This window comes from Colobus angolensis, unplaced genomic scaffold, assembly GCF_000951035.1.
Source record: "Colobus angolensis palliatus isolate OR3802 unplaced genomic scaffold, Cang.pa_1.0 Scaffold197, whole genome shotgun sequence".
Classification (NCBI taxonomy): domain Eukaryota; kingdom Metazoa; phylum Chordata; class Mammalia; order Primates; family Cercopithecidae; genus Colobus; species Colobus angolensis.
This window is the reverse complement of record NW_012115121.1, coordinates 2,439,961-2,457,682: the sequence shown is the minus strand read 5'-3', so window position 1 is coordinate 2,457,682 and position 17,722 is coordinate 2,439,961. Positions and strand designations below refer to the sequence as shown.

The 17,722-nt window shown below is 39.9% G+C and overlaps 1 long non-coding RNA gene across 1 annotated transcript in view; it reads left to right on the top strand.

Moving 5' to 3' along the window:
• Positions 1–10,899: 10,899 nt before the first annotated feature.
• LOC105511003 overlaps positions 10,900–17,722 on the top strand; it is a 9,661-nt gene continuing 2,838 nt past the window's right edge. The window contains exon 1 of the long non-coding RNA XR_001001657.1: positions 10,900–10,945. This is a non-coding gene — a long non-coding RNA (uncharacterized LOC105511003). The remainder of the gene's footprint in view (positions 10,946–17,722) is intronic.

Here is a 17,722-nt window from a genome sequence, read left to right as displayed (position 1 = left end):
TAACACACAGCTTTCTCTGGGTCTTCAGCTCTTCATTTCTGAAGGTTCGTATGTCATGTATAACTTTGTTAAATAAATGTGCGATGTGTTGCTCTTGCTAACTCATCTCTTGTTATAGGAGTGTTAATCATGACCCTTGTGATGGATGAGGGAAAGGTACTTTTTTTATCCTTTCAGGCCCCATTCATGGGCAAAGTAATAAGCTGCAATCTGAAGGAATTAAGGAAAGGCCTCTCTCCTGCCCAGTTCCAGAATTCCCGCTTTACTGCATGATGAAGAGTACAGATGTGATCAGAGAGGAAGGAAACACTGAGACATTATCACTCATTGATACTCCAACTCCCATCAGTTGTCAAATTAACTTCAGCAAAGATCAAGGGCACAAGCAAAGAAGGAACCAGATTTTGGGGAAGCAGAAAAACTAGGAGAGAAAAATTGGGCATATGAAGCTTATCATACCTAATGATTACTGCAATGTGGGTGACCTTGGAAGCTGTAGTTCAGGAAAAGGGAGGGTAGGGGTCTGAACACCTGGATGGAGAGAATCTGCCAAAAGAGCCAAGGGGTGTTGAAAAGTCATGGCAGAATGTTGGCAGCGATCCTTACCGCCTTCATAGTTTTTCCTTCCACCAATCTGGTTCCTTAAGTTTAGGACTGAGACTTGGCAGGCTTTTTGCATGCAGACCCCAATAGAAAGTCTGTCTCACCCAAGAAAATTCCAGCACTCTGCGTGCCCCTTTCCCAACTCCTTCTGACTCCCTTGCAACCTCCCACCATCATATGCCTTTCCCTGGCCCTCATCCCAGCCTACTCAGACCTCACTTCTGACATGGGGTAAGACTTCAAGCCCAGGGCCCCTGGCCTTTTTTCTACCTGATGATTCTCTGCTTCTTCCTGTCTGCACCATTACCTGATACCTTCTGATTGCTCAGACCAGAGCTCTACTGTCAATCAAGTGCTTGACCTCCAGAAGGCAGTCTTCAGTCTTTGGCTTTCCAATTTAAGGAAAGTAAAAACAAAACAGAACAAAACATATCCCTAAAATATTTGAAATTGGTTCTGTTTGGAAAGTTAAAGCTGGTGAATGCTGAATGTGTAAAATAACATCTCTCACTGTCCTAGAGAGCTTTGCAAAGCAACTATAGTTCCTATATTAGAAATATATGCAGTTTTGTTATGAATTGAGCTCTTTCTTTTTACAGACAGTGGCTCTTTGTTTATTTCAGATATGAGCAGCTACACAGCTGCTCCCCCATTCAATATTTGCAGCATATTAGTTATGAGAGATAACATTGAATTATTAATATAAATAATGTGTTAATACTGACCCACCTGTATGTGAAAAGAGTCTTGGAAAATAGTTTCTATGCTTATTTAAAAATGATATTCAGAATGAGATTTTCATAGGAGAGAAGAGGACACACATTCATTAGCACCAGGTTCAAGAAAGTCCATCTCTTTTTTTCAAATTTGTTCAGATGAGATATGCTCTTTCAGTCTTTCCCCACATGTCCATTCTGAACATTTGAATGCCAATCTCCTTGCAGACAGATTGATCTTAGAGGAACTCAACCAAACTAAGTTTTGTGGCTTGGTGTTGGGGCATTGCAGACCTTATCTGACAGTCTGGGTTTAGAAATATAAGGAATAGAAGCAATCAATCAGAGAGCAAGAAACTTAATAGCAAAGTCTGGTAGGAAACAGAAGTGATTGCAGGAAAACTTTATTCATTCAAAGAGTTGAAGAAAGACTAAAATGATGAAATGTGACTTACAGAGGAAAGAGTTATGTGAGAATCTAAATTCTTACAATAATTCTGTCTCTAATGAGATATGTCACCTGAAGCAGAACTATTTATTTCTAAAGTCTCTTAATATAATATCCCATGGATGATGTACTGTTCTATGTTCTTTTCTGAGTTCAGCCTCAGAGAGGTGATGCAGTCAAAGGGACATCATTTATACAAAAATAAGGGTCCTCAAAATACATTCTTTATTTGCATTTTTTTGAAATTCTTGAAGAGAACAGAGAATCTGCAATAATACTTTTTAAAAAATCCTCTTTACTTGTATCCACTGAAAGACATAGAAGAGACTTCCAAGATACTTTCTTCAAAACAGCAGAAGAATATTTCCCTCTAAACCTCCTGCCTTCCAGAAACTGACTCCTACTTTTGGCCCTTCACCACTTCACCACTTTATTATGACAATTGGTTGGCTGCTTTTTGCTAATCCTTTCCCCTTCTCCTCTCACCTCTCAGATCCCATCCTTTTATGGTCATGCTCTGGTTCTCCATCGCAAATGCCAGAAGGACTGGGCAGACCCTCCTCAGATGACAGAACCCAAGGGGGCCAGAGTCCTATTTGTCCTGCAGTGGATGTGAGAGAGTGAACATGCATAGAGGAATGCTTTGTATTGGCATGCCAGACCTCTACTGATTCCAACAGGGATGGCACCATGTATGAGAGGCTGAAGAAAAGACCGAGTCAGCAAATGAGACGTAGACTTTACTAGGGGAACTTACATACAGAGTCAGTCCAGTGACAATGGCTGGACAAGAGAACTGCTATCATTTGTAAAAAGCATGCAGGTTGTATAGCATTTTCACATAGCAACTTCTGCCTAGCAACCTCCATTTAAGCCAAACAAAGTCCCTCTGTTCCCTGTATGGCCTGCATTCCAAGGGATGGATTGGGGATTCAGATGTCCTTCATAGATAAGGAGTGGATCTTCAGGTTGGCCATTGCTGGGTTCCCTAGTCTGGGACTCTGAACTCACTTTCTTCTTAGACCATAGGGTCATTCTCCTAAGCAGGACTCCTAAGAATATGCTTAAGTTATTGCTGTCAGGTGCATCTGTCATTCACATGTCTGTTTTGACAATGGCTCATGCATGATCTTAAACGGAAATGATATTTTAAAATATATAGTATATTCCAAAGGATTTTCCAAATAGAAGCCCTAAACTTTGCTGAGTTATTGTGAAGTATTCTATCTTTAAGTAGACTATATGGCATTCAATGAAAATTAATACATTAGAGCAACATGCATTTGTGTGGATGATTCTCATGCATATCTTCCTCTCTTCCAGTACTCTGTTCTTTAAATACCTTGGTTTCCCCAGACTTTCAGGTATCTCTCCTCTACCCAAGTTGCCCACCAACCCCTGCCTTGGTTCTCTCCTCATGAGCTTGGAAACCTTCTCAAGGCAGTAAGCTGTGGCAATTATAGGACTTACCACATTTTAATTTGCTATCGCTCAAGAATCATTGTTCTGTGGCACTTGATGACCAATGTCTTAAAAACTTTTTTACCCACATATTTTTTCTGATTGTTTGTTTGTTTGTTTTTGAGATGGAGTCTCACTCTGTTGCCCAGGCTGGAGTGTAGTGGCATGATCTCGGCTCACTGCAACCTCCGCTTCCTGTGTTCAAGCAATTCTTCTGCCTCAGACTCCTGAGTAGCTGGGATTACAGGAGTGCACCACCACGCCAGGATAATTTTTTGTATTTTTAGTAGAGATGGGCTTTCACCAGGTTGGCCAGCCTGGTCTCGAACTCCTGACTTCAGGTGATCCTCCCTGACTTCAGGTGATCCACCCGCCTCAGCTTCCCAGATTGTTGGGATTATAGGCGTGAGCCACTGTGCCTGGCTGTCTGATTGTTCTGATTATTTCAGTTAAACAGGTAAATACAGTTCTTAATCCATCTCAACCAGAAGGAAAATTCCCACCAGCTATGGATTTAACAGAAACTCAGGCTATATTTGAACTCAATTGCTAAAGATCCACAGGTTCAGATACATAAGAGCCCTTCTGCCACCAAAACCAGATCTCAAAGAAAATCCCATAACCTTCACTATGATTTGTGCTTTCATCACAGTGTACAGCCTTGCTCAGGGAGAGTGACCTTGTCTTGGGTGTGTTAGTTTCCAAGGGATGCTATCACAAATTTCCAGAAACAACAAAATTTCATTCTTTCACAGTTTTGAAGACTAGAAGTCCAAAAGCATGGTGTCAATTTATAATTACCTGGAGGCAATTCGAATGTCTTCATTTTATTCTGACACACAGCATCCAGCATTGTACTTTGCCCCTCAGATAAGCTCTACAGAGTTTATATAATGTTTAATTTAATTGTAACAGCTAAAAGGCTTTTCTGTGAAGGTGATTTCAGCCTCTAGTTTTCAACTGAGGAATTCCTAAAAAATAGCACCAGGTGTACCATTCTAACATGCCTGTAAGGAACACCTGACTAGGGAACAAACTATTTTTCCCACCTGTGTGGAAGTTACTGGAATGCTCAGCTGGAGAAATTTCACTATCTTGTAAGCCACAGAGAAAGAAAAAGTGGTCTGTATAAAATGATTAGCTAAAGCTAAGACAGAGTCAATCATAAAATGCATTCTTGACTTCAAAGATAATTAAAAAGTGAAAGACAGTGGATTCAGACTCAAACACATACAGTGTAGAAACATGCTTTGTTTGTGAGCAAATGGAGATTGCTATCTTGCAAGTGACTTTTCACCTTGTCCAGAAAGTTTCCCCAACTTTCTGCACTATAAGATTTGCCCATCTTCCAACCTCCTCACTCCCAGACATCCAGCTATACTACATCTCACAGGTCCAACCTAGCTTGGCCAGTCTTATTTAAAATTTAAAACAGAAATACTGAGACTGGGATTCTTTGTAGCCAAGTCACATTAATGGCAATTGTCTGACACGTGGTGCTGGGGTGTCTCATAACTTTCCTTTAGACTACTCTTTCCAAAGGCTAAGGGGTTTAATCCTCCCTTGATTCCGCAAAATACCCCAACATCATTCCAGTAAACTCTTTTTTGTGGCTTAAGTCAGCCAGAGTTTATTTTTTGTGGCCTGAAACCCAGAGAACCTTAACTAACACAATGCCCTAAGAACATTTTCGGAAAGATATGCAAGAAATTAACCTTAATTATCTCTGAGAAATGAACTAGGTGTCCTAATGGTGTAGAAGGCAACTTCTGCTGTTACTTCATAATAATGTGTATGACTGGATGTTGCGTTGTTATGGTTTGGAGCAAAGGGTTGTCGGAGCAAAGGCTTTCCAGTTCAGAGTTTAGTCTGATTTGGGGTGTTCGTTTTTACACAGTGAGCATGGATTACTTGCATACATTTTTCAGCTAGGGTTTGTGTGTGTGTGTGTGTGTGTGTGTGTGTGTGTGCTGTCATATTTGAAAAGGAATAATACGATGGTAGCTTTCTGATTTTTCATGGCTCGCGTTTGTTCCTATCCTGGTCCAGCTCCTTTATTTCACAGACATACAAACTGATCCTAGAGTAGTTAGGACACAGTCAACCATCTTACAGCTACCGTGAGATCATTGCTTTAGACCAGCCTAGAATTAATCTTATTGATAATGTTCCTGTCTTAAAAACAATGATCTTATTTTTAAATGCAGTAGATACTAAGTGATCAAACATCTTCCTGTGAAGTTGCCTTACATGTTCTCCTTCTACGTCATACTCCAAATTTACTCAGCTTGAAGTTTTTGCTGGTTAATAATCTCCTTACTTTGAAAAGAAAGTCAAGCTTAGATGGATTTGTTATTGATCACACTTGAATGTGAATTGTCTTAATTGGGTTAAATGTAGGCAGACACTTGGATAAAATCCCTCTCAGTGAATGAGCTGGGTGTTCTGATGGAACTGTAATAAATTTAGACTATTGGACGTCACGTAGGAATACTCTTGTAGCTCCCTCCTTCATCTTTCCCTGCCACTACCACCTAAAAAGAAAAAAATTAATATGGTCAGAAAAAAATTTATCCCCTGGAAGGAAATTAGCACAAGTCAAGACAAATAGACTAAATTAGCCATTTGTGGAAACAGTGCATTCTGGGAGTTGGCCTGCAAATGCCTTGTCGTTGGAGCAAAGGGTTTCCCGTTCAGAGAGGGCTCAGGAAAATTGGACGGCATGTCATAATTATAAAGCAGTAAACTCTGCAGTTGTATTTTACCTTCCTTAGGATGATGTCATGGTGCTTTAGCAACTGAGTTTAAAATAAGAGAGTGTAATAATGTATTATTGTTCGTCCAGGGCTGTCTTGAGAATCAGAGAACCACCCAGGATCACTCTGATTCTACACGAGGGATCACAGTAATTTAAACAGGCAACAGGTGCTTCCTAGACCACTAAACTTAGTGGAAATGGGGTCACAATGAGAGAGAAAGGAGGGAGGGAGAAATGAGTGAAAGGATGGAAAAAGGAAGTGACAAATGAAAGGAGGGCAGAGGGGGAAAGAGTAATGGCAAAGAAATGAGGCATAAAGGAAGGAAAAGCCCCCTCTCCAAAAACAAACCTAATTCTGCCCCTCAAAGTGTTAGACTGTTGAGACAGGGTAATGATCCTCTCTTCTGGTATACTGTAATAATGTTTTTAAACAATTTTCCTGATACAAATTTACATTATTTTGTAGTGTGAATCTAAATATGGAAGTTATCAGCTCACTCCACCTCCTTTAGGACAATGGGGTTTTTCGGTTAAGTTTGCCTTCCTGTCTCGGAACTTCACCTCCCAGCCATGGCCCTTCGTGGTGCCCTGGATTTTTGTTGGTATGTGCAGTATGCCTTGCTTTTTTATACCCTTGAGGCTTTTGGTATTCTATTCGCTCTAGGTAGAATGAAAAGTCTGCCTTTCAACCCCCCGCAACCATCACCCCTTTTGTCTTGCTGTCTCAACCAGTGAGACGCTGTTCAGACAATATTTCTTCTGTAGAACCACATACGCCTCTTCATAAGAGAATGATTCATTAAGATTCTATTGGCGTATATCAAATAAACTGTGGTTGTCTGAGTGAATCTCTCTCCCTTTGTAAATATTGAGCTCCTAAGGAACAAGCACCTTCTCATATTTACCAGCACGTATATATACCAGTCTCCCATGTATACTCATAAGTTTATCCTTAAAAGTACTTGAATTAATGAAGAAGGCAACAGAAACTATTTTCTGGAAAATGCACTCAAGACTTGAAAGTAACATAAAAAATTTCTTGGCTATTTTAAAATTATTTAGGGGTGACTGTTAATTTGCAGAAAATGAATAGCAATGTGAATGATTCCTGCCCATAGCAATGCAAATGAATTACACAAATCCCTGCAAGTCAAATTTTCATTTGAACCAGTGAAGATCTTACTGGTCCCCATGGCCGGGTGTGGTTGCTCACACCTGTAATCCCAACACTCTGGGAGGGCAAGGTGGGTAGATCACCTGAGGTCAGGAGTTCAAGACCAGCCTGGACGTGGTAAAACATCCTCTCTACTAAAAATACAAAAAAAAATTAGCCTGACATGGTGGTGCACGCCTGTAATCCCAGCTACCTGGGAGGTTAAGGCAGGAGAATCACTTGAGCCCAGGAGACGGAGGTTGCAGTGAGCCGAGATCGTGTCATTATCCTCCAGCCTGGGCAACAAGAGTGAAACTCCTTCTCAAAAAAAAAATAGATCTTACTGGTCCCCTCATTTATTAACGAGTCGAATAAAATCTTTGACGTGCATTCGTTTTATATTTGGATGAGAGTCATGATTTTACGATTTTTGAAAATTATGCTTTAACACTGTAATAGAACATTTTTATTGAATATGTCTGTGCATAAACTAGCAGATAGCATAGGTTGAGTGTGTATTAATAGAATATAGAGAATGTTTTCTATTAAACTTAACATAATAGCTGTAAGGCAATGTGGAAGTGAAATTAATGTATCTGTTAAAATCACAATACTACATTAGAATACCAACAGAATAATATAATAAGGCCCTTTAAAGCAAATGGTTTCCAGGTTTACATACACACACTCACACATGCACACACTACATATATACCTACAAATAAATATGTGCATGTATATGTGTTAAAATGTAACTGATACGTTGAAGTCAATATGTTTTCCATAAAGTAATTACAAGTTTACAGGTTTCTGCATCACAAGTATGTATCACACTCTATTAAACATGTGGTCATGAGGGCACAATGTTAACTCTATTGCTTAACTCTTTTAATCACTCTTAGTCATACTTCCCTGTTATTTGTTTTTCCATCATTTTCCTTAACTAAAGCCTATGTATCATCCTCCTGCCAGACATCCCCCTTCCACTTATTTGAGTGGAAATAGGAACTTTCCCAATAAAGGCAGCTGAACAGACGGCATTAAGCAAAAACGTTTCAAATCTAATGGCCCATTAGTCACATTCAACCGATGATCCACTGAAATGACTGACCAGGTAACTAGGTCAGCTAGCTCAAGGGAAGCATTTATGATACAGCTCTCACTTTTCCAAACGCAAGGACCACAACTTTAGCCTCCATTCACAAAAACAGGATATGGACCCAGGAGCTATGTGGCTCATTACTTGTGTGGTGGGAATTTCTCATGGACACAAGCATGCTTCAGAGGACTGGGAATACACCTTTCTCTAAGACTAAAGTTTAGATTCTCTCTAACTTTAAGAGAAGGGTACCGCAAGGTCAGCCTGGCAGTCTAGCACTTTGGTGTTTTGTTTTGTTTTGTTTTGTTTTGTTTTGTTTAAAGCACTACATCATTTCTTAAGATACATATTACATGTGATTAAAACTTTATTCTATTTTTCTCCCTCTCTTAGCTGGCATTCCTTGGTAGTGGAAAAAAAAAATCAAAGGCATTCCCACACAAAGGTCCACATTGAAGTATGTTTAAGTGTCAGATTAAAACTAACAAAAGGCAGGAAATAAGGAGTTAGACTTTAACTCAGTCCTGAACTCACCCTATTGTGCCTAGGTACCAAGGGGTCAGGAAAGAACCTCTAGGTTCAGAATTAGCTGCTTCTGTTTCCTTTCACTGCTGAGATATTATACTTCAAAAAAATATTAAATTGACAAGAAGCCCCCAAGTGCCTATAACCCCCACAGGGTGATAATCTGTGCATATCTCTAGTTTTAAAAGGCATGATTCAAACTTACACCTCTTCAAAAGTACAAAAACATCTGTTACCTTTGGTAAATCCCCTTTCCTATGCATCTATTTTCTGGCTGTACTGAGTTATTTCCCTTTCAAAAAAATAAGTACATCAGAAAAAGAAAAGATGCCAGAAGTAGGAAAAAGCAATGATTTCTTAGCAGATGGCAACCAGCAGTTTATTTATTTCTGGGTTTCTCTGCTAAGGAAAGCACTTTATTCATATTCAGACTTAATTTTCTAATCTAGGATGACTTCCAGTACCAGGTGTGATTCTGACTCTTCCTGGTCATTTTTCAAATTCATCCTATGGTAATAATTGCAACTGCCTCCAGCTTATTCTCACTTGGAGAGTGCACCTCCTCTGCAAATGTAGACTGCCTTTGGGACCTAGAGCATATTTGCCTAGAGTTCTCTCACAGAAGTACTGGCATAGACACTACTCAGGTATGGTGTAAGTCTGCTGACTGGAACTGGGAATGCATTTTGTATTTTGCATAATGGTAAACCAGAGTTAGCCTTCCATGATCCACAGTGTTGCTGAGGAAATTGGCAAGGGTTAAGACTCCAGGTACCACGAGTAGCAAAGGACATCCCTGGGGAGAAATAGTCTGGGTTCTAACAACTCAGGGTCTGTGACACTCTTGTCCTTGGATGCTCTTCATCTCATGCTCCACAACTTGAGACAGATAGATGTTCTAGCAGATTCTCTCCAGATATTGAAAACTGCAGATGACTGGAAGTTCCTGCTAGTAAAAATCTCCCAGATGAATTTGCAGAGCAAACCTGCACTTCCCACCGAAGAGGACAAGAGAACTTATCCTCTTTTCTCATTATGTCTGTCAGTTTATATCCTTCTTCAACCTCCCCCCGCCAAAGAAGGGAGCAAATCATCATTCTTCTTTTGACCAAGAAAAACAATGCCTTTCTTTACTTCTAATAGTAGGAGCAACATTATGAGATAAAAATGAAAAACATCCAACCAGTCACAATGTCTAAATAAGAATTGTTGATGCACTGTCTCCATCAGTTGGGTAAAAGTTTAAAATTGTTTCCTGCTTGCCGGTTCGCACCTCTCACACCCTTTTCTCCACATGCAAACACACATCTTTCATTTTCACTTAAATCTTATAAGAGGGAAACTCAGGCATTGAGAAGACTGTTCAGTGTAAGTGCCTCCAGTAAATAAATAACTCAGTACTTTCAGAGAATAATAAAGGCTATAAAAAAGGAAATAGTTAAAAGCGTCATGTAACTTATCATCCCAGCTGGTTAAGTTTTGAGAGAGACAGAGGTCAGAACAAATGCTAAACTGGACTGAGCACCAGGACAAGAGCCTCGATCTGGGACTCTCCCAGACAAACCTGAAGGTGGGAGGTCTCTCTCCAGGTAAAGTGATAATAATTTCTGGAGTGACTTTCAGAACTTTGTACTTAGAGAGGCAGTGGGAGACAGAGGATTGAGCCCAGTCTTGCCTGGCTGAAGTGAGCTTTGGAAAGAGCCACACAAAATTCAAATGCAGGCTGGATTTGAAGGGCCAGAGAGAATAGGTAGATATTTAGTTTATTACACTAGACATTTGAGACGTAATAGAGGCTTATACTGGCTGGTACCAATAGGATGAATGTGAGGGATTATTGATGTGAAATGAATAGATCTCAAAACCTCATGTCTATAAACAGGGTGAATCAGAGGTGATTTTTCTGAGAAACTGAGTGATGTCTTTAGCAGTATTTTGGGAAAAACTAAGGCCAAAAGGTTGAGTAATATACACAATTTTGCCAACTAATAATGTGACCTCCAGATCTACTTTTTAGTAAAAAGATGACTCTATTTCAATGTGATAAGGGCCATGAAGGGGACATGAACAAGAAACTCTGAGGTCATAAGAACTGATTCTACTTTTGCCAGGTATGGTGAGACCCTGGACTACAATCTAAAGATGGACCCTGTTCATTCAATCTCTAGTTTTATTACCTTTGGTGAATACTTGCCCATTTCTGGGCTTCAGTTATAAATTTGAAGCTCTCACATAGGTATGTTCCTTCATTGCTCTGTACCTTGGAATATGCAGCTCTCTCTAGCAGAGTGCCCTTTTCCATCTTGTCTACCCGAGAAGCCCTTTGTCATGCCCAAAGTTACCACCTCTATGAGACTTTCTCTGAAAAATCATCCTTTGGAAACATAGCCTACCAATCACCTGTCTGTTGATTTCTTGTGGCAGATACAACTTCTGCCTCCCCAGACACCTTCCAGCCAAGGGATAAACATGTAACATGGCTTAGCCCAATGACACATAATCAGAAATCTTTTAAAATGGGTATTCAAGAAGACCTTTTACTTCTCTGGTTAAACGTAACAGCCATCACACTCTTTTGCCCTTTTTCCTTCTTTCTTCAAACCACCTCGAACACCATTATAATTTTGGAGATAAATCAGCCATCTGGCAACCATGTTGCTACCAATGACAGAATGAAATCCAGCAAACTAAGTTGTGGAAGATATGATCAGTAGATTCATTTACGTCATTCTGAACCAGCCCTGAACCAGCACTGAACCAGCCCTGTACCTAATTTTATTCTTCCTATTATAAAGACAAATAAGTCCCTGCTTTCCAACCCCTGTGAGCAAGTCTTTTCTGGAAACTAAAAGTATTCATAATTGACACACTATCAGTTAGCTGTTGCTGAGTAACAACCCCCAAATCTGCAGGTCACCTAGGTAGTCCGGCTGATCTGGTCCGTGTTTCTGTCGAGCCGTCCAAACATCTGGAGGCCACATTGCCAGGCTGGCTAGACTAGGAAGGCCTCAGCCGGGACAGCTGATCTCTACTCCATGTTCTCTGTCATCTCCCACCTGGCTAGCCTAGGCTTTCGCACATGGGAGCAGAAGAGTTTAAAGAGAATGTGGAGCATGCAAGTCTCCACCATCACATCTACCACGTTATTGGCCAAAATGAGTAACTAGGCCAGCCAGATGCAAGGGGAGCCGTGGAGTATTGGAGGCACGACTGCTTGCACTCAATCTGTCAAACAATTGTAAAGTGTGAGAGTTTGAGAACAAGGATTGTGAGATATTTGTAACTCCTATATAGTAAGCCTTCCCTAACCTTATTTTTAGCCAAATGTTTGCTCTGCTTAATTCACAGAGCTATTGAAAGAACCCTTTATTTCTGAGTCCACAGTGGATCAAGTGGGAGGCCTTTCGAGATGCAAGGAAACAGATTACCACACACTAAATTACTGCTGGTATAATTAGATTTTTGAATGCACACTTGCAGAGCAAGGTTTTCATCCATCTCCAGGGACTTTGGAAGAAGACAAAAAAGGAAACCAATACATAGAAGAGCTTTAGCTCCTGGGTGACTTTGAAAGTTGAGTTAACATAGAGTGATTCTTATCCTTGCCATCCAGTTATGATTACTTGTTACCAGTGGATAGCATGTTGTACTTCAATCACCTATTTGAGATAATACTTATTTTTTTCTGGGAGCAAACTCTCCCACCTGGTCTACATAGGATTCTTCAAGACCACTTTCAGCAAACCATCCTCATTGTTCCCCAGAATAAAGGATAAAGAAGCCTAGAAAACTTGTGAGATCATGTCTTCTACAGGAAAATTTTTGACCTCGAACAAGTTGGAAGTAGAGAACAGTGCGTCCACCATCTGGGAAATAATCAATGAACATCCTACCCCTAATATATGATGCATCAGAGGCTGGCTAAATTCTCACCAGTTTCTTAGGCACACAGCCACAATACATTCCCCTGACACTCTGCATCTCGATGGGAACATATGACTGTCTTTTGCCAATGGAATGTGATTGGAAGACACACCTTTTGGTATAACGCAGGGGTCTACAAACTATAGCCTACAGGACAAATGTGGCAAATCACCTGTCTTTGTAAATAAAGTTTCATTGGAACATAGCCACCCTACTCATTTATGTATTGTCTAAGACTCCTTTCACACTATATCGGCAGAACTGTGTAGTTTTTAACAAAGATTAGGTGGCTCTCAGAGCCTAAAATATGTACTATACTTTACAGAAAAAACTAGTTGACTCTTGGTTTAAGGCATATTAAAGTGAGTGCCTGTTCCATTTGCTTCTCTTCTGTTACCTGAAAGATGTCAGGCCAGTTTCTGAAGCCACGACTCGATCTTGCAGAGCCCCATTATGAAAATAATTGTGTCTCTGAATGGATGCACAAAGCAGAGGCTCCTGTCCAAACAATAGACCCATCCCCATTCTCTTGGAATTCACATTGGACCATGATACAAGCAAAAAAATAAAACTTTATTGTGTTGAGGTTCTGAGACCTGGGGATTGTGTGTTATAGCAGCAAACACTACTTACCTTGACTAATATAAATGAACAAAGCACAATGCTCTACACAAATATGATATTTAAAAATTGAGTAATTGCAGCATGGAAAAACAAAGGCATCGGTCTAAGACCTATAGCAAAGCTTGGAAGCGACAAGAGTGGTTATCATTTCCCCTAGCATTGTGATGAATTGGCAGAGAATTACTGCAGACCAATTCTAGCACCAACCTTAAGGTCCTTTTCATGTGATGTGACTCAAGGAAAATTGAAGATTCAAACCCAAAAGAACATCTCCTTGCTGGCTTGTCACTGATACCTGCCTCACTTTTTTTTTTATTATTAAAGGTTGCCTTGTTGTTGAAATGTGAACACCCCAGAAAATCATTAGCTACTCAATATTAGAAAGGATCTCATTATACTCTTTTTAAAGGAGAGCCAGACAAATAAGCCAGAAATATATTTTTATTCTCTCAAGATAGTTAAAATCTTAGACACCTGGAAGAGAGGGCTACAAAAAGAAAGGTAGGAAGGTCTTGCAAAAATAGATGGCTGTCTAACTTTGCCCCCTTCATTGGTACAAGGCATGACTCAGGAACCTGGCAATCGTCTTGAGCTCAGAGGCCAAGATGTTTTCCTAACTACAGTGCCCTATATTCCTTACCTGCTTTGTCACTTCCTCTTCAACGTGAGTCACTTCCTCTGAGAATTCTTCAGATTCATTTCAGATCTATTCTTTTGTCTTTCACAACCCTAGCAATTAATAAATGCCTCGAGAAAGCACTTATTATACTACATGGCAAGCGTAATTTTACTCATCTGTCTCTCCTACCAGACTTCAGTGCAGAGCCATTTCCTGGCATAATTTCTGGAATACAGAATATATCCCATAAATATTTGTTGAGTTAAAGGTAAACTGTTCTCTAGACGAAAAGGCCTCCAGATCCGGTTAAGATTTAAAATTTCTTGAGGAATACATAAATATGGACTCCCAGACCTACTGAGTCAGGATCTAGAATTTAGACGATGAAACTGTTATTTTTCACAAAGTGATGGTGGAGCATTGAGTTTTACTCTGCAAGAATCTAGTTAAGCATTAGTCTTTCTTTGGTGGTTGGTACTTGCAAAGCCTCACACATACCATGAAAACAAGGTGGAGAATCCATTCGTTTACGTATTTAGTCATAGTTATTGAGTGTTCCTTTTGTGTCAAGCACTCCTCTGGGCTTTGGAAGTAGAGTAATGAATAAAATAGACAAGAATCCCTGCCTTCATGAAATTTATATTCTAGAAAGTTAAGCAAGACAAATTAAGTGCAGATTATATTGTAATAAGTGCTGAAGAAAAAATTAAGCTAGGAAAAGATCAGAAAGCATTAGAGAGGGTCCAATTTTAGGTAGAGCAGCCAGGGGAGGCCACAGTAAGAAGGTGTCATTGATTCAAGATCTGGAGGAAATGAGAGTGAGAATCATATTTGGGGGAGGAGCATTCAAAGATAAAGAACAAGTAAATAGATCCTAGGAGAGCAGCACCCCTGGAACGTCTGAGGAGGACTCAGGAGAATAGGAGTGAGTAAGAGAGGGTCAGTGATAGGAAATAGGATCCCAAAGCACGGAAGAGGTCACATCACACAGGACTGTGTAGGCCACTGCAAAGTCTTTGCAATTCCTCAATGTGAGATGAAAAGCCTTTAAAGGGTTCTGGGCCAAGACTTGACAAGGTCCAATTTACCTATTAACAGCATTTCTATGGCTACTGTGCCTAAATTAGAGTGGGGACAGGGGCTGATGCAGGGGAATCTATTATAAAACATTTGTCCTAAATCATGTAAGTGATGAGAGTGGAATAGACCAGGGTGTACCCATGGAGGTACTGAGAAGTTTTCGAATTCTAAATACATTGTATTTTAAAGGCAATTCCAATAGGTTTTGCTTGTAGCTCAGGTGTAGAATAAGAAACAGGAGAATCAAAGACAACTCCAAAGCTTGGGGGCTGAGGAAATGAAAGGATGGCATTTTCATGTATCCAGATGGAGGAGATAGGAAATTGAGTGGCTAGGGAATGGATGTAGAAGCTCAGTTGTGTTAATTTGAAACACCCAATTGGAGAGCTAAATGAGGATAGAAGTCATCAGTAACCTATGTGCTTCTTCCTCACTGATCTTCTCTGGCTTTGACCTCCAATGCCCTAATTCAAATATCTACCTTCTAAGCAAAAGCATAATTGCATATGTTGGTAAAATTACTTTTCAAAACCATAAAGCACTATCAAATGAACATTATTATTATTTATACATGGAAATTCTAGGATGATGCCATAAACCCCAAGAAGGGCCTTTCATTTGGTATTTTGAAAATCAGGCTCTAAGAAACATGAGTTCACTCTACCTCAGGGTTTCTGGGCCAGAGGAATACAGACTGGATTTTTGCAGCAAATATAGTGCCCTTTATGGAAACCTTCACAGTTTGCTAAACTTTTGGAAAATTAAACACCCATCGTTAAATTGTAACCTAAGGGGACATGAAGAAACAACTAACCGTGCACACCCACCTCTTCTCTCCTGGGAAGTAAAAGCATTATGTGCAACTAAAGGAACTACAAGTTCAATTGAGAATATGTAAAAACCCATGGGTTTCCTTTTTAAAGAAAGCAGAGTCCATACTTGCAATCCATCTCCCACTTCCATCCCATCTCGCAACCACCAGCTCTGCCCTCATGCCCACTCGTCAAATCTTGGTAGAAACAGCTGTCACCACAAAAGTCATACTGGGCCAGGACAGACAGCTGGCTCTGTGATTCACAAACAAATTAACCTTGGGATTTTATTTTGAGCAAAGGGGCTTCCTATCCTATGTCCTTCATGGCCATCCATTTTTTGGCCTTTGGGTAAACACACACCAACTCAAATGTCACACACGGCTGAAGGACATTTGGAGTTTTCAGGGTCACTACCCACTATTGCTTTTAAAAAATATTTCTTCTTAATCAAAGGCCTTTATCTCTTGACAAATTTTCCAGTGAAAAAGTGTACCTAGTTTAAGTAGCCAGACTCATGCCTGGGGTTTCGCTTCTCAAAGAGGGAGGGGTGTGAACATCGTTGTTCCATTAACAATTTAAGGATCAGTTCTCAAAGTGTAGTCATAAGGCGTAGAATTAACAGATGACATAATGTGATATTTAAAAGTTTTAAGAAACCAGCAAATATATGTCTTGCAGCACAGCACCATCTACTGACCAGACAGAGAAAGAATATGGGGGTAGGAGCAGAAGGGAGAGAGAAAGAAAGGGTGAGAAGGACTGAGAAGGCTGAGGGGAAGAGGAAAGGGAAAAGAATGGAAGAGGAGAAGAAAGAAAAAACAGGACTTTAGATTTCTGTTAATGCAATTCCACATTCCACAGATAAAGAAACAGAGCTCAGAAAGTTTAGCTGAATTCGCCAAGGATACAAAAAGCTCTCAGTTCTCCTGTTTATAAGGAAAATTATTTTCACATCTTTGAGGTTTAAAAAAGAGCTATCCTGATGTAGAATTTGAGAAATTAACCAACATATATCAGTGGAACTCATTAGAGAGTGCAGATATAGACCCATATGTTGAATCCATTATTTTTCTACCTTTGTACAAAGGGAATTCAATAGAGAAATGATAATCTTTACAGCAAACTTTATTGAAACAGTTTTGCAAAACACGTGTAACCTCAACTCATAGTTCACATCTTGTGTGAAATTTTTATACACCTTGTGTAAAAATTCAATATGTATAATAAACCCAAACAAAAAATATAGAACCTTAGCTGGGCGTGGTGACCCATGCCTGTAATCCCAGCTACTTGGGAGACTGAGGCAGGAGAACTGCTTGAACCCAGGAGGCAGAAGTTGCAATGAACTGAGATTGCGCCATTGCACTCCAGCTTGGGCAACAAGAGTGAAACTCCATCTCAGAAAATAATAATAATAATAATAACCAATAGAGCTGTAAAACTTCCAGTAGAAAACACAAGCGGAAAAATTCATGATCTTGAGTTAGGCAAAGAAATCTTGGATATAACATCTAAGAGAAAATCTTGGATATAAGATCATTAAAGAAAAAATTATAGACACTATCAAAGATTAAGAATTTCTGCTCTTCAGCAGGCACTGTGAAGAGAATGAAGACAAGCTACGAACTGGGAAAAATATTTATAAATCATGCATCTGATAAATAACTTGTATCCCCAACATATATTCAACTCTTAAAACACAGTCATGAGAAAGTCAACAACTGAATTTAAAAATGGTTAAAAGGCTTGAATAGACAAAATGTTCAATAGCAGTAGTAAAGAGGAAAGTGAAAATTAAAACCACAATGGAGGCCGGGCGCGGTGGCTCAAGCCTGTAATCCCAGCACTTTGGGAGGCCGAGACGGGCGGATCACGAGGTCAGGAGATCGAGACCATC